The 22,670-nt window shown below is 40.5% G+C and overlaps 1 protein-coding gene across 2 annotated transcripts in view; it reads right to left on the reverse strand.

Moving 5' to 3' along the window:
• The window catches only part of LNX1 (ligand of numb-protein X 1), a 121,455-nt gene extending 110,368 nt beyond the window's left edge, over positions 1–11,087 (reverse strand). For both annotated transcript variants that reach the window (XM_066185742.1, XM_066185741.1), the window contains exon 1: positions 11,046–11,087. The gene's annotated coding sequence lies outside the window, so the exon portion shown is untranslated. The remainder of the gene's footprint in view (positions 1–11,045) is intronic.
• Between the last annotated feature and the right edge of the window lie 11,583 nt (positions 11,088–22,670).

Here is a 22,670-nt window from a genome sequence, read left to right on the forward strand (position 1 = left end):
AATTAATTTGTGCTGGCACCAGGACATTTAGAGACCTACAACTCTGTCCTTGGCTTAATACAGAGTTCACCCAAAATAAGAACAGAGACAGCATTATGTATTTCTAATTGGTCATAAGCAACATTTTGTATGTGGAACTCAACATTCCCAAACTATTTGATCAGACTTTTAAAAGAGATTAGGCTAAAATAAAAATCCACTGAATCCATTTGTTCTGCAGAAAAAGGCAGTAAATTATCTTAATTAATGTTGCCTTTGCAAGTTCTGTGCTGTAGTCCCTTAAATAAGTAAGCAATTTAGCTAGTTCCAAAACCAGGGATGATTTTATGTAGGAATCAGAACTGAAAAGTTCCATCACCAAAACCTGTGTTGTCATAACCTACTGTCACAGCAGTCTTGTTTTGACTGCAAGCTCCCTGTGCAACTGTGTGTTTGCACATGCATATGTGAGAGAAATCACTGAGCTCGAGCTTGCACATGTGCCTTGTTCTCCAGGAAGTTTATATCAAAATAGGGGACTTTAGTGGTGAACTCTCCAGGATTACTTGAAAGGAAAGCTAAAGAGCCTCTCTCAAGACTTTTTATTAAGTCCTTCATTTAAAATATCCTTTTTGGTTATGTACTTAAAGATATTTTAGGATGATGTTGCTTCGTCTGAAAGAGCTTGGTAATCAAAGGAAGAAAACACAGTTTTTTCATTTAACTCCTGTCAACTGCAAACAGATTCCACATTTGGTTGGTTTTCAAAAACAAGCACAGCAACGAAATGCAAAAAACAACGTACCGATTTAAAAATACCTCAGAAAAAAGGTAAGCAGCACTTGAGTGCCAAACACTGCCATGTACACTATGGTGTTGTGGTTTGCAGAGATTTGCTTGGCATCTACTAATCTCAGGAGTGCAATATCAAGGAAAAGTGGTCTGAGTGCTGCCTGATACAGGAGGCAGCAGCCAGAGGCTGTGTTCTTAGGGATTCTCATGACTACTGCCCTGACCTCATTCTTTTGGCTTTCTTAATTCTACTAGTTTTTGCATTTGGTGGGATAGCAGAAAGCAAATACCATTACAAATCCTTGTGAAACAAAATGCTGTACCAGAGGTGCTGTAGAACAGGACCTGGGCTTTGAAGGAGAAAGGGAGCTTGAGCTGCTTTCAGAAAAATGAGAGTCCACGAATGAAAAAAATCTATGGTTTTTTTTTTTTTTGTTTTGTTTGTTGTTTTTTTTTTTTTTTTTTAGGTAGGTCTCTCTTTTTCCAATGTTTTATTTGAAAAAAAAAGAAAATATCTTCCCACCTTCCTCCTTACAGAGGAGGAAATAAAAAATGACAGTACAATTTCCATATAGACAATGAGAAAAATGGAGTAAAGTTGCTTTATTTAGAGCGAGTGGAGGAGACAGCCCACACTCCAAGTGCAACAGAAAAAGATATCACCACATGCACCAGAGAGAGATGGTAAATACAGTAATGGTGAGGTGGAATTGGATATAAGCCAGTGCCTCCTGCATGTGTCACTCAAACATCCCCTTCCCCAGTATGAACTCCTGGCCCGGCCTAGCCCTTACTGAGGACTTTTTCCCTGAGGTGTATGGGTTTCATCCACCTGCTCCACTGTGCTGAGCCCAAGAGCAGGAAGGATGCTTTGCTGTTTGTACCATACCAGTGCAGTTCATTTCCTGACCTCTTGGTTCATATGACTGTTCCCACCAAGCTTAAACAAGATTTGCTTCTGCTTTCAGTGCATAGTTTTGAAAAGTAAAACTTCCATATCTTGGGAATTACCATATTTATATGGACAGCAGGAGATCTTGGCTGGTGGCTAGAATTACCAGCCTATGCAGAGTTCCTTTTGAGTGTGAATCTCTTGCAACGAGCACTAGAAAAATGCCATAGCTAGCAGCAGAATGACTGTGCCATTGAGACTGACAGGTACTGTTTGTTCCTAAACTAGTTTTCCTGTTCTGACTCCAGGCTAGATTTTTGTCCTGTATTTTTTCCCATCCAGCAGGATGTACTGTTCCTGCTGACAGTGGTTAAGCCCATACATAGAAAAACAGTTGCACCAAGCTAAAGAGAGGCAGCACTTCTCCAGCACTTATGGAGACTTTGCTTTTGTTTTTGGCCTGAATTACCACTTTGAATGGTGCATATTTTTCTTCTTTACTAGAAAGGACAGGATGAAGTGGAAACTCAGTCTGACTATTCTACCACAAAGCAACTGACGGGAGCTTCCTGCCTACTTGGTTTAGCTCATGGAGTGACAACCTCTACAAGCACCACCTCATCCCTTTCACAGAGCCTTGCAGTAGTTTGCCAGACATCCCAAATAATGGTTTTTACATGTTTTCTACTTTTCTTTTTTGAAGGCTAATAATCTGTCCACTCCACTTCAGAATGCCCTGCCTATCTACCCTCTAACTGCTCAGCAGAGACCTGAGAGCCGCAGCAGAGTGCAGCTCTACAGCACTCTGCTGGGACTATCCATGCTACTGCAACTCAGCTGGGATAGTTTTTAAAGAAAGATAGAGGAGGACCAAAAAGGAAGCTCCAGAAGCCAGTAAAATTATCAGGCCCTCAAGGAAAGTGTCCCATAAAGAAGAGCACTTGTTTACTATGTGGGTAAGTGCATGGGAAAGTTAGGGGGAGATTTCTGAAGGAAGGAGGAGCCTGATGGTACAAGTAAATGCCAGGCTGGGTATTTAGAGGTTTGTGGTTTCTGTCCTCAGCTTTTGGTGTCTTCACCTAATCCTGAAATATGGCTGTCTATCAGTTCAAGGAACAGCAAAGCAGGAGTCAAAATCGAGCTCCAGTTCTAACAAGATGACAAATGTGGTGGCTATGAGCCTGAGAGGCAGATCCTTCTGTTCTTTTAGATAATAATTCATGGCTTGTTGGTATAAATCCATAAATAAATAAATAAATCAGTAGGCTTTTCTAGCAGTGGTGGTTAGGGTGGGCTGCCCTGGCTTTGGGACCATGTCAGCAGTGATGCTGCTGCTCTGCCAGGGTCTGGGTATCACCACTGCTGCAATTGTCACTTCGTTCTCATCATGCCTGGCTGGTGGTAGCAGCTCTGCCAGGGTGGCCAGGAGTCAGGCAGGGCCAGTGCCTATGGATTTGCCAGGGCCAGGAACCTGCCTGTGGGCTCCTGGGAGGTTGCACAGAGGAGAGAGCTATATTTGGTTCCACACACTGGCTTAAACTAAGATTCAATTATCTGTGTGTTCTCCAAACAGGTGTTTAAGTTAGTTTACAGCTATCCCAGCCATGAGGGCAAATCCCAAGCAGAGACCCTCCAGCACTGGAGCTGCAGCACTGCTGTTGACCTGCCACTTGCAGACTGCTGCAGCTGAAACTGCAATTTTGCAATTTGCCATGCACGGGATTTCTTCCATGAGTTAAGCAAGGTTGAATCAATACAATTTTTGTCTTTTATATTTCAAGGATTATTTACATAACCAAAAGAAAATAAATCTCATAAAGAGGAATCTTATTGCAAAAGGTGAAATCTTTAACTTGTTCAGAGCAGTAAATTCCATGGAACTAAGCCACTATAGGCCAGCTGATTTTCTGTCCCTTTATGTTTAATGATGGAGGTAAAGACCTGGTCCAGAGCTTTATGTTACAAAAATGCTTTATAATGCAAAACAGACCAACTCCATACAAACAAATGTTCCCAATATTGAACTTATTTTCATAGCAGACATTAAGGAGAGAGCAGCACAATATTTGGACTTGAGAAACATTTACGAGAATTAGACCTAGAAAAAAAAAGGTCAGAAAACAACCATTAATGTCCAGGGCAATTTTCAAAACCTCTTTTGGAGTTTTCTCTTCCCTCCTTTTTACAAATGTGGGAACAGTTAACCACTCAGGAAGAACCCTGTGTAAATTTGGAAACCTAAAGAATTCCCCTTGTAGACTCAGCCCACACTAAAACCAAGAGTTTAGTTGTTTTTATCTAGCGAAGAAGAAATATAATAATTTGTGTGACAAAATACAAAACCGGCTTTCTGTCCCACATTTCAGTCAGCTGAGACTTTAAATAGCTCTTTTAAAGTGTCATGTAACAACCAGGCTAGCAGTACTGCAGTGCAAAAGGGAAGTCTTTCTGATTTTTACACAGCACACCGAGAAAAGAAACCCAGCCCACCAGAGACCAGATCTTACATCCCCTCTGTGGGATGAAAGATGTTTGTTACAGCTACAAGAAGTCTGCACAGTAGTGATCTTGTCAGACAGAGTAAGACTAATCAGAAATGTCTTTTCCCTTCCAGTCAGCAAGGCTCCCCATCCAGCCAGGGAGACTTTGCACAGCTCACAGGGTGAGCCCTGCTGCCCTGATGGGAATGTCTATGAAACTTGGAGTCAGCCTGGTCAGAAACTTGTGACTCAGCTTCATTTCTCAGCTCTCCTAGCAGCTTGGATAATCCCTCCCTCTTTTTCCATCTCCCTGTGGTATCCACCTCCAGACTTCTGACAATGGGCCCTCCTGGTCAGACTTTTTTGTGCATATGTTTCAAAACTCATCTACTTTTTGATGGAGTGACACACTCACCATCATATCTTCAGGGGATAAAGCAAGTCTGGGTTCAAAGAGCCCAGCTTTGACCATAAACAGCTGGTCTTTGCTGCAGTAAATGCAGTAAGAACACAGATACTGTGCAGTCTCCAAGTATTTTTAAAGAAAAGCAGAAGAGACCAGTATCTCCTTCCCAGAAGAAGGCATCTGGTAGCTCAGACAGCAAGTGTCTTAGACTTCTGTCCAAATATGTTTGTGGATAAAGAGGCAACAAGGTGCCTGCCATGGTATGCACACTACCTGTAGTGTTGTCTGTGCCTGAGAAGCTCTTCAGGCTCTTCAGAAACAAAAATCTCTGCAAGGTTTGAGAAATACGCTGCTTCTCAAACCAACAGACATTTTGCCTAGTAGAGTATTTGCCTAGTATAGTGTTAATAAGGGTGGGGTTTTTGTGGATTTTATTTAGGTTGATCGTGTTAGAATGTGTTGGGCTGATGAAGAGCAGAGGAACAAAAAGAAGTTTTAAAATGACCAAAACAAACAAACAAAAACTAAATAACATCTCTCTCTCTGAACTGCACAATTTTTTTTTCCACCTAAGAACAGCACGGAATAATTTTTTGTTCACATCTGCACATCTTCTTAACAACAAGAAGAACGTTGCATGGATGAAAAGATCTTTTTGACCAGTTAAATCCATGAGTAACATAATCACAAATGCTGGCAATTTCATGCTGCCCCAAACATAAACTAGTTTGCTCTTACCTGTACATCTGTTGTATGTTGGGAAGCTCAAAAAACCAGACCCATGGTCTGGATGTAAATCAAACATCTTTACAAACTTAAGCACTCTATTCCTATTAAAATTCAACAGGGGTGGTATATTAAAAACTTTGTAGATTGTTGTGAAAATTTAGCTTCAGGGAAGCTGACCTCTTTTATAGCCACAAGCAAGATTTCTCACTAAAATCTCACTTGAATGTTATTATTAAAACTGAAAATCTTCTCATATTCCCATGAGCTGACGGCATGTTATCCTGGAGACACAGATTGCAAGACAGACTTGACAAATCCAGACAACATTAAAAGTAAATGGATGACGATTTTTCTGCTGGGAGAAATCCAGCAAGTTCTAGACTTGTTTACTAGCCCCAGACCAGAACAGCTCATCAAACTGCAGTACTTAAAACCAGAGCTGAAGCTCTAATATTTAAAAGTGTGTTTTGGAAACAGTCTGTGTACACTGAAAATGTTGGACTGGATTCAAAAGTAGCGTTTGAAACTGCCATCTCCTAATTAAAACAATATACTCCTAGATGCTCGCTTCAATTGATACCTTAAGCACATCTTGTTGATTGAATTTGTTTAGTGAATGTAGATAGAAAAGTTTCCTGACAATTAATTTTCACTTGTTTGAATGTCTAAACAATTTTACAGTCTCTTGTTTCCTCCTGATTAAACTGACTTACAAATGCTGAAGATCGGAGTACAGTTTATGTCAATGCCTTCCAGATTTTTGGCTGCATGATTCTATAAGTTCTGTGCTGATACTGAATGGAAATTTCAGTGTTTGGATAATTTTAATTTGGTAAAATGTTTAATAAAAGCTTGTGGAGAGAAAAAGAAATATCCACACCTTATTTAAAGGTGTTGAAGATTTTTATAATGACTTTTCTTTAAAAACCAGAATCCCAGTTTCCTATAGAAAATGAAGAGTTTCAAAACTTATAAAGGAAATTCATAAAGGAGTATCCAATGGCTTTCGCCAAACCTAAACTTGTTAAGATTATTCTCCTGGTAAGGAAAATATAATTGAAAATAAAATTAAATGCAAAGTTGCGTGTTCATAAAGTCTATATACAATGATTCTAAAGACACTGATGACCATCTGGCACCATGTATGCAGGACCTCAGGCAAGCCACCATTTTTTTTCACTGTTGCAGACTAGCTGAAGGTCAGTGTATTATGGAAAGAGAACAGGTTTATTCTAAAAGGTTATTACATTGTCCTCAGTGCTGTCTTATAAGTGGTTCATCATTGATGTAATTTTATCTCTCATGTATGATACAGTGTTGTTCATTCACTTCTTTTCTATTTCAGGGTGTTTGTGAGCACTGTTGCAAAGAAGTACCATGGCATTTTACTCCAGTAGAAGTAAAGAAAAAGTAATTATCAGTTAAAACTAATTTGACTAATTTGACTTTGGCTGAATAGAGTGATCTGGAAAACTCCATATGTTATTCCAGAGACTGTCCAGAGCCAAGTATGGCCTTGTTTTCAGAAACAGCCTCTGTCTGCAAAACTGGGTAGGCACCACATCTTCAGCTACATGGCCTAGCTGGAGTTTGTGACACATAAGCAACATTCACCTTCAAAGCTACGGCAAGAAAAACTGGAAAGTTTTGAAGAAAGGAGAAAGTAAGGTTGTGAATAAGACATTGTTAAAATGTAACAGTTTTCTACATATAGTCTGATATGCATAATTTAGGTTTTGAAAAATCTGGAGAGGGTAAACGGGTAAGACAAGAAGACGCAGAAGACCTGAGAGCAAAAGAAAATGTAATTTACTGAAAAGATTAATAGGTGAAAAACAATTAATTTTATAAAATAAAAGGAAAATGTTCTATGAGCAGCAAAATTCCTGATGCATAAATTCATATCAATTTTTGGTGTAAAGGGGTTTGATGTAAACAAAACTTGAGGAAAACTCTCCCTAATTTGGTGTCTCTTCTGACCCCACCAACGTATGCTGCAGGTGGCCTGTAAATGCCTTCCCACTGACTGTCTGGCCATGTGCTGCCAAATAGTGTGTGGCAGCTGAGGTCTCCCTTCTCTGAGTCTCTCTCCTCCAACCAGGCCAATTTTTCATCAAGCCTGCAAGAAGTCTCTTCTTTGATACTTCTAGACTCTTTCAAACCTCTTTGAAATCATCAAAGTAATTCCAAACGTGTCGGATAAGAGAAGGCAGTGGACAAAATAAGATTGCAAATCTTATAACTGCATGATCCAGACACAAAACAAGGCTGACTTGATGACCACGTGGACATGTGTATACCTGCACTAAGAAAAAATACTAAGACTGCTTTTTAATCTGAAAAAAGCACAACACCTTTTTAACTGGACAAACTGCCAAATTCAAGGCAAAAAGGTTGATTTAACAAGTGAAGGCAATAATTTGCCATGTGAACAAGTCACTGAAGAGGTAATTCTACATCTCTCTCACATTCAACACTAGATGCTGATATGAAAAAGAACGTATTTTACCCAAAGTGGATGAAAGATGATGGTATAATAAAGGCAGGGGAGACAGTGGACCCTATGGCCTTAAGATCTGTGAACCATTCTGCATTAGTAATGGATGCTGTGATGCAATATGTTGGTGTTAGCAAGAAATCTGTGAGTAGTCCCTATAACTGAGTTAAATGGACCTGCTGTGAACACGGGCCTTCAAACAGCAGAGACTGCAAACCCTCCGAAACAATTTTCTTTGCAGCAGCAGCAGCAGCCCAAGCACCCAAGAGCCCTTCTTGGGCTCTTTAACTGAAAATCCCTATAATCCATCAATTTACACAAGTAAGCACAGCTCACAGCATGCCACTGGAAGTGATTGCTATTCCTATCCATAACTGCTCCCTTCCACTTTTTGTTCAGGAGTGCTGCAGCACTTCACAACTGCTCAGCACTGTGGTGAGGCAGGTTAGAGCTGCAAGGACTAAACACAGCCAAGCTCTGTGCGTGGCAGCCTGTGCCAGCCACTGTGCAGGGTCACCCTGTGCCCTCAAACAAGTGCTGCCTTAGCAGGAACACTGGGAGAGTGGGCACTCAGTCCAATTGGAGTGATCTGGCTATTTCAGACAACACTTGCCCCTTTTTAAGCAGCTGTGAGTCTGCAAAATGTTCAAGACCTCATTCTGTGCTGTTGTTAGACAAGGTGCCCTGATTCCCATTGCCCACACTGGCTGGGAACACTTCTGCGATTCCAAGCAACCTCCAAGCCTCCATCTTCTCCATCACATTCTTTCTCAGGGATCCAACAAATGCCTGACCTTAACTTGGCTTGGGAGCATTTACTGCAGCAGACACAAACAGAGTTGTCTGTAAGTGGAACACTTCCTCTGGGATTGCGTCCTCCCTCCATGCTGAGTCTCACGGGCCAGGCTCAGTCACTGCTCGCTTGGGCAGGCTGACAGCCAGGAGTGTCCCACCATAACCGTTAACAGAGCAAGGCTGGTGGAACCACATGCTCTGTAGTGACACTATTGCAGCAAAATGCATCTGGCAGAAGGAGATAACTTGCAAAAAACTAGGGTGAGAAGAGTTAAGTGTTGGCAACCTTAACAAGCTGGATTCCCAAAACGAACTGGAAGGATTTGGCAGAACTCAAATTACATTTTTAAACCGTTACTGTAAGTGTAAATGTTATTTTATCCACCCCCTTGAACTGGATCATCCTGGCCAGCCACCAGACAGCCACACCCATGCTGTTACTTTTACAGCTGCAGAGATGGGGGTCAAGATTGTCTATATTCTGTGTAACTCAAAACCTATTATTAAAGTAATTCATTTGCAAATAAATCATCCTTGTTATGAAGCCCCAAGTAAAAGGAATCAAATAAGAGCTTGTGAGCTTGAGCTCATTTGCTGAGTGCAAATCCTCCTCCTTTCCCTGAACACATTTCAATCATTAACTAGAATTTGGTCACCAAGGGAGCTCCTTACTTCATTCAAATCTAGGGAAGCTGACACAGGAATCATTAAAGAAAAAGAAGCAACAACAAAAATGCCCCAAGAGTAATCACAAGCGTTATCAGGTAATGCTCATCACAGGAAAATATAAAAGGTATTGCAGCACTCAAAGGTCTAACACTGAGCCAGAACATCACTGAGAACATGATTTTTAATTAATCTCAGCATTACTTTTATCAGATCATGAGAATGTAAGCCTGGTCCCAGGTGAGTCAGTATAAAGCCCCACTAACTTTGATGCAGGCAGGATCTCACCTACTGTGGAAGGTTTGAAAACTGTCACATGATTCCTGAGAGGAAACAATTTGCTTCTTGTCATTAGCCCATTACATGATCCAGCTCTAAACATTTAGGGGTCCAGTTCTACATTTGTTCATCACCTCACACCAGCCTGCTCTAAAGTTGTCTTTTTCTGGTGGTGCTTTTTGTTGTTTTTTTTTTTTTTAATTGTACCTTTTGTCTCCTTACAGGGCCAGGTTTGAAAGCTTTTTCCATATTTATAGGAATGTCACCAAATCTTTTGAAGGATAGGCCAGAGGTATAACACATTTTCTTTTAGTCTAGAGGTAAAAATTTTAGATTTGTTTATTTCTGCAAGTCTGTGCCTGGTTATTCTCCCAGTACTTTCTTCCATGATTCTGTAAGACACTGGATACGCATGAGAACCACAAACAAATTTAATGTTAATCAAACCTGGCTTTCAAGATTCATGATGTCTTTAAACAAAACAAATAAAGGAATAAGTTGTTATTAAGCATAATGTTATTTTGTGCTTGCTAAAATATCCACAAATATACATAAAGATTAGTCAGCTTTCATGTGATGAATTGAAGCAACAGGATGAGCTTTAAAGTGCTACCACATCCATAAAAATTTTATGCTGAAACTGAAACAGCCAGAGCCAGACTTTTGTCTTACATTTTGGTACAGAGAATTCTAAAAGACATTTCCACAGGACATACTCCCTGCTTTTAAATAACCATTCTGTATGTAATGGATCTTCTCTGACCCTGTATTTTAGGGCCTCTGATGATCTAGCCACCCACTTGCTGCTGTGACTATAGACCAGACCTTGACCAGTATCTAAGCTGAAATAATTTGTATGTTTTATTTTTATTTCCACAACTATTATATATTTACATTTAAATACACTTCTGTATTAACTACTAGAAAAAAAGTGAATTAGGTTTGCTTACATTCCTTACTGTCTACAAAAGCATTATGTTCATTATGGATGTTTCTAAAGATGCTGTGCTTCTTCTTAATATGTAGTCACATGGCCTATAAACTTAAATTGATTTTTTTCTACAGGAAGAATATATTTTCAGTATTTTTTTCCATTCCTTTCAACTAACATTTTAACACCAAAAAGTTGTATTTTTATAATTAATATTGGCAATATCTGGAAGAAATTATGTTTTCTGAATCCCCGACTAAAGAGCACCTAGTACAAGCAGCAAATGTATTTTTGAATGCTACATATTAAGCCCCACCACTATTTTCCTGCCTGTGGTCTACATGACTTAGACCTGGGGTAACTCACAGACAGAGCTCAGATCTTGCAAAGTGCCTTTCTGAAAGGAACACTGTGAGTTTCTGCTCAGAAATTTTTTATCAGCTTACAGGAGAGAAACAATAAGCCATCTGTCATGCAAAGTCTGTGCTGTTACAACCAAATGGAGAACAGAATGAAAAAAACATGTATGCACAGAGCGGACGGTCAGTAACTTACTGTTTTCTTCCACCTTCCCTTCTCCTTCCCTCTGTGAGACCTACCTGAGACATCTACAGAGCACAACTGTGGTAACAACCTGTGAGGAGACCACTACCACCACCAGCTGTCCTGCCACCGTTACTCTTGCAGCACTGTCCACCCTTCATCTGGAAATTACCTCATCCTTCATCCACACGTGTCTAGTTGTTAGAGGCTTGGGAGCCCAGCAGTGATGCTCTATGGTGTTGCCAGGGAATAGCCTCATTTTATGAGTCTCAGGATAAAATAATCCAGTAGTACCTGCAGAGTTGGTACTCACTGCTCCTCCCCCATTTTTAGGTCTTCAAATGTGTAAAAATCAGTGACGTGCTAGTTTTACACTTCAGAGAGCGACACGCCAGGCAAAGGACACACATGAGATTTTGTGGGGGGGAAAAGTATCAATGGTCTCTTATTCACTCATCTTCCAAAAAACAGCACCACTGAAACAAAGGCACAACTGTCCCCTTAGGATAAAGAGAGCATTGATAGTGCTCCTAAAAACAAGCTAGTGCACTCTTGACATTCCTGTCTTGTTGAATCTTCCCCAAACTGCTACAACTGCTCGATTTCAATTTGTCATGATCACCAACAACTAAAATTACCATAAGAGCAAAGGAAATGCATGCTTGGGAAATGCATGTCTCCGTGCACGAGCAAAAGTACCTAATGACATATTGGAAAAACAGCAGGACAAATATAACGTAGAAATTCCAAGAAAATTATCTATTTTATCTGACTATTACTTTTTTCAATCATACTACTTTTTTGGTCTTGACAAAAGTCCACGGCACTGTGTCCAACTTTTAAGTTACTGATGCACACACAAAGGCAGCAGTGTCACAAGAAGCCACATGGGAGCAAGTACCAGACAGGACAAACCCTGTCCAGGCAAAGTTAGAAACAAAAGTGAAAAAACATTTTTACAATATTTGCTATTATATACCTTTCTGTAATTTTGAGAGGGCTATAAATATGAGGCCAAGGGGAGACACATGTGACAGATTATCTGGATGGTTGCAGTTCCACTAAAAAGAATTACAGATATTTTTCAAAGTTTTCAGTAAACCAAAAGAAATCATTTCAGCTAGGAATATAAAATATCTGTGTTCAAATTTGTAAAGCATTTTGAACCAAAGTAATCTTTAGTTATAAATATTATATAAATGTTTATTTATATTGTATTGTATTTTTAAGGTATACAGAGGCTTCTAAAACTATGACCTGTGTTTCCCCCAATAGAAATAATTTGCTGTGATAAACCCTTTTTTTCCAAAGCATTTTAAATTTTTGCCTAGGTTCATTAAGGAATTCTGAACTAAAACATTTCACTCAATCCTTACTCTCTCAGTCTTGTTTAGACTGAGATTTGTTAATCTAAGGGAATAACACTGGTATAGTCTTGTTGTGTTGGTAGCCAACATTGTACTGAAAAATGCATGGTTTTTTCCAAAAAATAACTGTAACAAGCACTCAGGGAAAGCACTATCACTATATGAAATATGAAGGGTGAAAAAAGAGAGATAGTTTATTCCTAATGTACCGGAATGCTGCAAACTGAGATGTATAGGAATGCTTTCCAAGTCCTCAGAGTAAGAACACTGCCAAGTTTATCCCATGGAGCTGAAACACCCCAGCATGATAAATATGACAGCAATTTTGTTGTCTTTATTGAGAGGACTGCCTGTTAGCTTACAAAAAAATTTGTATCAGGGAGGGTCTATGAAGCTGTTCATCCTGCCTGTGGTTCTTAAAGCAAAAATGAATTGTTTTTTCTTTACACTAACCTACGAGTAGTATCTTTCCAATTTTAGCTTTCAGGGCCCGGAACAATCTTCCGTACAGTTATCCTGAAGCTGCTCTGCATAAAAAATGTGAACAAAAGGGAAGGATGTGTCCCTCCAAACAGACACAGTCCCAAAGAAGAGTCTAAGGAACAACACAGCAATAAAACGTTTTGAAAGAAAAAATAATTTCTAAAACATGGAATTTGAGTCAATATTTAGAAACACAACAGCAAACTTCAACAAAGGTGAAAAATTGCAATTGATTTCAGACTCTGAAAGCTGATAATAGCATTCCACATAGACACAGATCATGGTCACAAGATAAACAATGGGGATGCCTAAAGAGATGCAGAATATTAAACATCAAGATTTATTATTAGTATATGATGTTCAGTGATTTGCCTTTTTTTCAATAAACTCCAGAATCTGTCTCCAAGTGGCTCTTTTTATTTCATTTGTGCATCATCTTGTACTACCTGTATAATAGTTTGTACTTATAACATTTCAATTAATTAAAAAAAAAAAAAAAAAAGGACAGATGTTTCTTATTTTCCTCTATGTGCATGACAACATAGAAATGTATTGTGGAATCTGGCACTGACTCATTCTTGAAGTAGATTTACCACATGTCCCAGTCACAAAACAGCAACACATAGTATAATGTTTCTGGAAAGAATCATGTTGCAATAAAGTGGATCACAGAAAGTTTGCAATCTCTGAATTCTACCTAGAATATAAAACACCAAAAATTCCCATGATTAAGTATTTGAAATTGGAACCAATTCACAAGCTGGAGTGGAGGATAAGAAGAGGGGGTGGAAGTTAGTTGTACTTTACAGGAAAATGCATTCCTGTTCAAATCACTACAAACTGCTGACCACAACAAGTTTTTACAATCACACGGAACATCTTTTGCAATCTGTGAAATATATCTGGAGAACATACTATTTAGAGAAAATGTTAATAAATTCATAAATCAAAAGGACTAGCACAAGTATGCAATTTGATATGCCTTACTACACAGGTGACAAGGCCTTCCTGAATTAATGCCATTTTGAACTAAACACATCCATTTTAGTTAAAAATCAACTTGTGGTTTCAAAAACTCTCAGTGATGAAGAATGTACTATAAAACTCGGTAGGTCACCTGGTTAACTGCTTGCTATATGCTGCAGGGTGTGTGTCAAGGCTTGAGGGTTTTATTTTCCAGGGAAGTGCTTATAGTCTTCAGATTCCCTTTATCCCCCTTTTCAAAAGCTGAACAGCTTGGTTGGAGTCTTTCAGGACATAGATACACACACACCTTCAGTCCCAGACTAAAATTTCTCTCACACCAATGGCATCCTTGCCCTGGAAAGAAAACCCTGGAGCATTCCCTGAACCCACATTCAAACAGCTCCATTAGTGCTTTTAGCCACACTGGCACTTTGGGAGTGCAGTGAGTAAATAAATAAAAAGTATGAGTAAATAAATAAAACAGAAGTATCCCCTGTCTCTTTTCCAGTTGTTGTTCATAAGGTCCAGCATGTTTCCTGCACATTCACAGCCCACTTTTCCCAAGAGACAAGGAGCTGAGGAGCACACCAGCTTGTCCAGGGCAGCATGTGTGCTGACAAAACATCTGCTCCCACCTTGCTTGACCAAGTGACCCATCAAGGTACCCTGGACAAGTCACCCTAAGCCTTGGAAACTTATTTTATCTTGCTTTAAAGATAAAATCTGGGGATCCAGAGCAGGAACAAGGAGAATGGAGTGACTTGTGCAGACAAGCTCAGGAAGCTGAGGGCAAATTTCGACCTGTCCCTCTCTCCAATTAAGTGACCAAGTCAAGGCAGTGTGAAGTGTTCAGGATGCCACTGCCTGGAGGGGTGACTGGATAGCAGCTCGTACTGACTAGCAGGATGCCCCACCTGTCAGGCTTCAAGGAGATGCTTCTGGTTCTTCCTTCAGGGAAAAAAATCTAGGAATTCAGGAGTGGGGCCCTACCTCCTGTGGCTGCTCCAAGCACAGCTCTGCCCAAGAAGGAAGCTTCACCAAGTTTCAGAGGCTACTGGGAAGTTCCATGTGCTATGTCACTAAAGAAGAACTTTCTTCTGAATCTGATTTTACCCACAACCCAGCAAAAGACTTCCAGAAAACTCATGTTAGGCATGGGAAAGAAATTATCACAAAGCCAGAGAAACAGAATAGTGACAGAGGAAGAGGAAGACAATATTTTTATGTGGTTTCTGGATAGCAGATCTAGCACAGGGGAGCTGCCAGGAATGTTTAATTTTCCTTTTTTTTTTTTCCACACATCTTCCCTTTTGTCTTTCCTATGTAGAGTGACAGCTTCTTGGTAATTTGCAATTATATATATCTATATATTCTGTAATTATATGTATTTTTGTATTTTGTTTTATATAAAGCTATTTTTCATATTACAGACAAAATTCTCCAAGATACAAATTAGTATAAGCACTTTAGACACACTTCAAATCCCTCAGGCTTCCAGCTACAGAAATAAAGGAAACCAGCAGTATCAACAACCACGACAAATCTACAACAGGATGTAGGACGACATTTCCTGAAAGTCAACAGTCATCCTCAGGATCAGTGCAACACTTTGTCCACTCCTCATCTGTGGCAGGCTCCAGAGGAGATGGTGAGAGCAAATGCATGTCCATGGGGTTGTTCATTATCAAACATCTGGAATGCTAATGTGAACACCTTGCATTTATTCATGCTTTGCCTCTAAAGATTTTGCCAACATTAATAATAATGTTACTACTCATCGAGCTTTTGTAAGGAATAATTTGCTGTGGTCATTAGAGTCCACTGCTCTTTACCACAGTCATGTAATAACATACTTGCTGTATTCACCAAAACAAACAAATGAAAAAACAAAACAAGAAGAAGCCAGTTCAGTACATAAACATTTGCTTACAGGAATCCAGTGATTTTTTTCTCTACGTGTTCTGGTGATATGTAGCCACATACTGCAGAGTCTTAAATACCACATCTGCTCTAATCTTCATATGCTCATCATCACAACATCTGCCAATCTACCATTTCTTCTCTTTCATGAGGGCACTTTCAGTGCAAGCTGATGTACCAAGCAGTACTGCTACTGGCAACCCTATGAACACTTCTTTCCCCTGAGTATGGTTCACCCCATCCTCTGAGCCTCTTCCAGAGGTCTATGAAAAGACAGCAGCTTGCCTGTCACTTTGTTTTCTAATTATAACAGAGAATCCAAGCTTTGGCCTGACAAGTCCATAAGGAAAAGCTAGCTTTTTTTCAAATCCTCATGAGTTGCTTGGTATGCAGCACTGGTGCATGAAGAAACAGGCTGGGATTGGTCTCTAAATTAAAGTTCCCTGTCCTTCTCCCCATTACTGTCTCATCAAAATGCCTCACTATACTCCATTATATTCCTCCTCATCATCATTTTTTTGACATAAAGACCATTTCTCCTACTTCTCCTACTTCAGAAAACTGATGGCTTTTACCTGAGAGTTAGTTCTTCACTTCAATGCTTGGTAGTAGTCCCTCTTCTTTTCCAGTCTCTTTGTATTTTCCCAGCCCTTCCCCAATGTCCTCAGCCCTCTCCCCAGCTTCTGAGAAATACAAGGCATAGAGAGACCACAGCCCAGCATCATCCCTGGCTCCTCTGGAAAGGAAGCAAAGCTTCTTCTTCAGGCAGTTCCTAAATTTAGCTAGGATGAATCTGGGATTAGACCATCAAAGAAGGGAATAAAACCAAGGCGTCTCTAGTATTAGGCTGGAGTCTTAACACCATCCGCTACATTGTGCCGGGGATCGCTGCTACTCAGTGGCCCAAGTGCGCAGCATTAAAAATGACACTGATAAAGACCAGCACTGAAATCAAAGCAAGCAGAGATCAGACCTTTAAAAAGGACAGTATTTACCATACATCATCACTTCCACTCTACTTTTTAAATTTATTTTTTTTTATTTTTTTTAGTGTGAGCAATATTTCTATTAAGCCTGATGTTGTCAGTATAGTGCTGGAGCAATATCTAGCTTCCCATGCAGGGGAGTACCACCCCCTTCCCCTCATGGTTCTGACCTGGCACCTTACAAGGTAACTTTATGCACCAGGCTGCTACAGTGTGCTGCAGTGCAAATGGACCCTGTGTTTTGCTCCGTGACAGTGTTTGAGTCTGTGAGCAGCTGGACAGGTAGACAGACCTCCATGAGTCATGGATGCTTGTGCTCAGGGAGCCATGCCTAGTGGAGATAATTGCATAACTTTGGAAAGAGCAGAGGAGCCAAGGCACACCCCTGGGTAAATAGTGCCTGATGGTATGCTTAATTATAGGTAACATGCCTGGCATGTTATGTATGGTCTCAGAAATCCGAGACGGAAAAGACCTGCTACATATACCCTAACCACTTCCATGGTGAAGAATGTTTCCCTTCCTGTTGGAGGCAGTGAGCCTTTCACTGCTTTCCTTCGCAGGAGTAGTCCACATTATTTACCACACTCCTACTTCTTGCTGTCTCTTGTTATTATCTTTCATTATTTTTTGAGTCAGCCCATTTCCAGCAGTTAAGGGCTCCTTACAGACTCCACCTCCCACCTGCTTAGTGCTTTACTGAGCACACTGACTTGTACCCATCCTTCAAAACAGGGAGTGGGGGCAGCTGCGGAGAACCCTGATGTCCTCACAGCCACAGGTGGTTCCTGCTCACCACGACAGGTTTGGGGTGCTCATCCACAAGGCCATGGCCCAGGACAGGAGGCTTAACCCTGGCACCACAGACATTAAAATTCTTTCCCTCCTTCTGCTGCCTGTGCCACTCATATCTACCCATCCAAGGCACCTTCTACTTGTTTGCTGATTTCTTTCTGCTCTGCTTGCTGTGTGACAGATATCCTGAAGCAAAAGATTAAGAAATATAAAAGGATTGCCTTTCTTCATTTTTTTTCTTTTTCTTCTCACTGTTGTTTACATATTTTGGTGGTGCTTGCTCTGGGCTTCTTTCATTTTTGCAGCATCACTGGTGCAGCAAGTCCCAAACAGGACCCTGCATGCACAGTGCTAATCCCAAGTCACACCTTGTTCCCTATTATTATCTGCTGAGCGCTGATGTGAGGTATGTCACCACAGGAAGTTCTTCCAAAATTTTCTGTCTGGTAAGTGAGGAAACACCTCATGCATACAACAGGGAGTTCAGATGTGCATTTCTCCACACCAGAGTCAACAGATTCTGCTATTTATTTATTTAGTAAGTTTTTAACCCTGAGATGGCTTCTGTGCACTTTTGACCTTCTCTCAGTTTAAGCAGCAATTGTCTTTTCACGAAATGGAAGTACATACAGCATCAATGATACATTTATTTAAGTATGAAGCACCAGCAATTGCAGTGATTTATTTCTCCTTCTGTGCATTCAGTGCTAGAGATAAACAACAGTGAAAAGAAAGGAATGGGTCTGAAACTGAGAAAAGAGCCTCCTGTGTTCTGGTGACAGGTTCCTAAGCAAGCTGAGGCTGCCAGCCAGCTCAGGAGCAATGCAAGTTTTCAGACTTGTATCCATAGTCTTTTAGTAGAGTTCTTAGGGCATTTTTCAGGAAAGCAACATTTTTACAAAAAGGTTAAAAGAAGATTTTGTTGTTGTTGTTGTTAAATGCAGAAAAACTCTAGACAAGAAAGTATTTGTGTGAAGCCTAAACTTTTGTACAACACTGCAGAAATACTTTGGTGCTATGATTTGGGGCCACTCCATTGCTCCCTGACAGGGTTCCTTGGAAGTGATGCCTGTGTCACCCCATCACATTTGCTCATTACTTATTGCTATTTTTTAATGGTCGTTGGCACAAGATCCGCTGAGAGGTGCCTGGTTTCTCGAAGAAGGGCTTGGTGTACCCTGGTGGAACACATCACTGGCTACCAAGCTGGAGGCAGCAAAACAGAAAAGGGTCCGGGGAGCTCCAGGGATGGTAACAGCATGTTAATGAACTAAATGAGAATCTGATTTTCCCAGAAGTCCTGATATCTAAAAGATAACACTTAAAGCTGTGAACCAAATGAAAACAACCTTTTCTCCAAAAGAGTAGCTCAGGAAAAAAAAAAAAAAAAAAAAGGAATTCCCATAGTCAAAAACAAGTCAGAGACATCCAAAGATCCAAAGTAAAGTTTTAAAAAAAGGAAAATTAGTCTCATTGCATTGTTTTCATCCTGCAGCCCAAAAAAAGGTCCTGGCTGCCTAACCAGAAATAGCTATTTTGTTTCCAAAATTCATCATCCTATCAGAATTCAATAGAAACTGAAATTTTATAAATCAAACAAAGGCATATTTGGGTAAAAATTATCTGAGAGTCTTCTATGTCACTATGATATGACTGTTCATTCTGAGGGACAAAAAGTGATACAAAAAACCCCTCCTGAATGATGCTTTAAAAAGACAGTAAGAAGCAAACTTGTGAGCATCTGCTCTGGACTGACACCAAAGAAGCAGAAGCAGCTAAATAAAATATTTATTAAATGTGGTTCAAAATTTTATTTTAGAACTCAACCGTAAAACGTTTTTCATTCCTTCTGCTCCTGAAAATTTTTCACCTAAAATGGCCCAAGTTTTTACAGTTGAAGAAATAAGAAACGTTTTTAATCTAAACTGAATGAGAAGAGGGATGCTGTCATTCTTGCACATAATTTAGGTTTCAGAGGAAAGTCACACTCCACACACAACAGAGTGTTTTCTTCTCTTTGTGAAGAAGAGATGGTAATTCCTCATGGCAATTATACACTTGCAGTGCATCACATGAACCAAAGATCTGCTGGAGATCATCTTTTTCAGGGAAACACAGATCTCAGGTACCCAAAGAGAAATTTCCATGAATGTAGATGGCATCTTTACAGCCAAAACATTTATGCTCGGGTCAAATGTTTTAGCCTTATGGACAGACGAATAAATAAATATCGCTTCCAAATATGAGATGAACATTCACTTTTTTCTAAAAGAAAAGATATCCACACAAATAACATACTTTTTACAAAGTAAGCAAACCCTTAAACCAGCAACCTTGAAAATATATTTTTCAAGGAAGTGTTTGTGTGAAAATACGTTTTCTAGAAAAACACATCTCTGAGCGGCAGACCGGTTCCTTCTGAAATGTAGCACAGAATCTGTGATTGAAAGTGCTGCTCTGATTTAGGACATCAGGAAATAAAGTGGCTTCCACTGTTGGGAAGAGAAATTCCTCAGAGGGAGCTTCAGCAAACTGATGCAAGCTTTCTGCCCTCCTCCTGTGTCCCCAGTTTGCTGGGAGGTGCAGACAGTAGCCTGTGCTTTATTCTGATAAACACCTTAGAGCCCCATTTCCCTGAACTTCTGGGGACTGTTATTTAATAAAATCCCACTAATTTAGATATGGAAAGCTTTTGCAGCTGCTCTTCAACTTCACTTCATAGGGGTATCTAAAATTTCCATGTAAAACGTTTTTTCTCCAAAGCCATGGAATTCCCATTACGAGCTATCCAATGCCAGAGTCAGTCTAAACGGAAACTGTAACTATCAAATGCAGTTGAAAAAAAAGATAAAAGGAAAATGTTTTGTGCTGATGCTCTTTCCAGGATCCTCAAGAAAAATGAATGAAATTCATGGTCTTCTGGCACTTGCAGCAGATCTAATCTGAAACCATCATGCTTATTAAAGCCTTGCCAGAAATATTTTCAGGTTTTGACCATTTCATCTGAAAAAAAATGGTGAATTCTCCCAGACATTGATCCAATGTTTTATCATTTCTATGCGCTGTGTACACATACATTATATTCTGACCCAGGACTGCATCTTGACATATGGAAGCTCTTAACTTCCCAAGCTCTAAAGTAGATGAACATAGTTTATGCTTCTGCAAAAATTCCTTTAAATGACACATTTTAAATTTTTTTTTTGTTTCTGATCAAAAACCAAAACACACCAAACAAAAATTGGGTTATTAACTGGAGTCATTGAAATGCCAGGCATAACACACCTCAAAGAGGAAAAAGAAACAATCTGGAACTGCAATACTGACACTAATTGGTTTTGAACCTTTGTAATGTCCAGCACTGCCCAAGACTAAATCTGCAAAGAAATTATAAGAAGTTTCCCTTTTAGATAAAATGTAATTTCTTCAGAAAGAACAAAATCTGTGTTGAAAAATTGAGATCAGTACTGATAGAAGTCGAGTGGCTGCTTTCTGTCAGGGGGTTGGTGCAGTCAGTGGGGCTGTCTTAGGTGGGCAGGGAGGTGTCTGGCAAGCATCCCATGCCCTGGGAAAGGGGAGGTCAGGGAAGAGTGACCAGGCTCCCTACTGCTTCCCTCTCCCCCCAAGATGGACAACAACATTGGCACTCAGCCGGTGACTTTGCAGCCTTGTCACAGAATTCATACCTGGGAGCTATTTCCCTCCTCCCTAAAGAGAAAGTTTTTCCCAGCATTTAACCTGAATTTTATTGGCTGAAATTAAAGTAATTCTTTTGTATCCTTTCTACAGATGCCAAGGAGAACAGAGTAGCCCCAGTAATATTTATGCATTCTTTAAGACTGCAGCCTGGTCCTGTACCACTGCCCTTTTTGGTACAATAGTAGGTTTAATTCTTACATCCTCCCTTCAGTGATCACAGGCCTCAGAAACACGACCTCTCCCACTACTGCCCTCTGGACTAAATTCACTTTCTCCAGACCCTCTGGAAATGCATACTGCAGCTGAGGTACTATCCATGTGGAGCAGGACGGAAGGATTACTTCACATTTCTTGCAGACTACACACCTGTTTATAAAGGCAATGGACGTTTGCTTTTTCTGTAGCAATGCCACTCTATTGACTCACAGGCAGCTTGTGCCCCCCTGAGCCTCCAGAGGCCAGTCTGGGTGCACCTCTCATGCAGCCACCCCTCACTCCACATCTGAATGGTCCTGCCTCTACTGACTGCTGCCATGGGCAATTCCTTCCTCATCATGATCACACTAAATGAAAGAGTCTTGGGTTACCCCTGAAAATCTATTCAACAGAACTTCATTATTTTTTTTTTCTTTGAAGGCATAACTGTCAGCAGATGGCAGCCCAGTAAATGGCATGGGCAGGGTTCAGAGCCCATGGCACCAAGGTGTCCACCTTCTCTGTCTGCTTTTTAGGGAGGGAGGAATGTTGATCCAGAGGTGGTCTTCTGGGTGATCTGCTGCAGAACAGAGCACAACTCTGGGATAGAGCCTTGCAGAAAGTGGCTCACCAGATCACATCTCTTCTCCCCCAATTCCAGAGGGAAACTGGGCTCAGCATGCCTGCAGCAAAGCTACCCAAGCAGAAAGTCCATTTCTAGCATCACCCCCTTTGCAAACAGTCTTTCCTCTGTAGTTGTCTCTGCTCATCTGGAATCAATCTAAGGCCATGATGAAATACATGCCCTCCACACAGGGAGGTGGGAATTTCGCTTGGGGGTCCTTGCACACACACAGACACACACAGACACACACACAGACATACACCCACCCCCTCCTCTGCTGTGGGAGTCGCTGCCTGGGGTCAGGCTCTTAGCTGACCCCAGGACCACGGTGCAGAGAGGGCAGCAGCACAACCCCCTCCACAGACTTGCCATCCTTTCCAGCCCTGCAGGGATGATGAGATTTGGGGAGCTATAAGCTTTCTTTCTCCAAGTGGTGTTGCTCAAACAAACACCACACAAGATGGGACTTTCTGTTCTTATTTGCTACATCCTTTCACAGTACATGGGAGATGCTTGAGCAGTAAATCTAATTCAATCAGGTATTTGTTTATCATACACTCCAGAGGGAGGCTAGGCTCTTGAATAAACATGTATTGGTCTAACTGGGGCTGTTTTTTTCAAAATGCCCCTATAGCTTTTTTTTCC

This window comes from Chamaea fasciata, unplaced genomic scaffold, assembly GCF_029207755.1.
Source record: "Chamaea fasciata isolate MVZ Bird 193981 ecotype frontalis unplaced genomic scaffold, bChaFas1.0.hap1 SCAF_6, whole genome shotgun sequence".
Classification (NCBI taxonomy): Eukaryota; Metazoa; Chordata; class Aves; order Passeriformes; family Sylviidae; genus Chamaea; species Chamaea fasciata.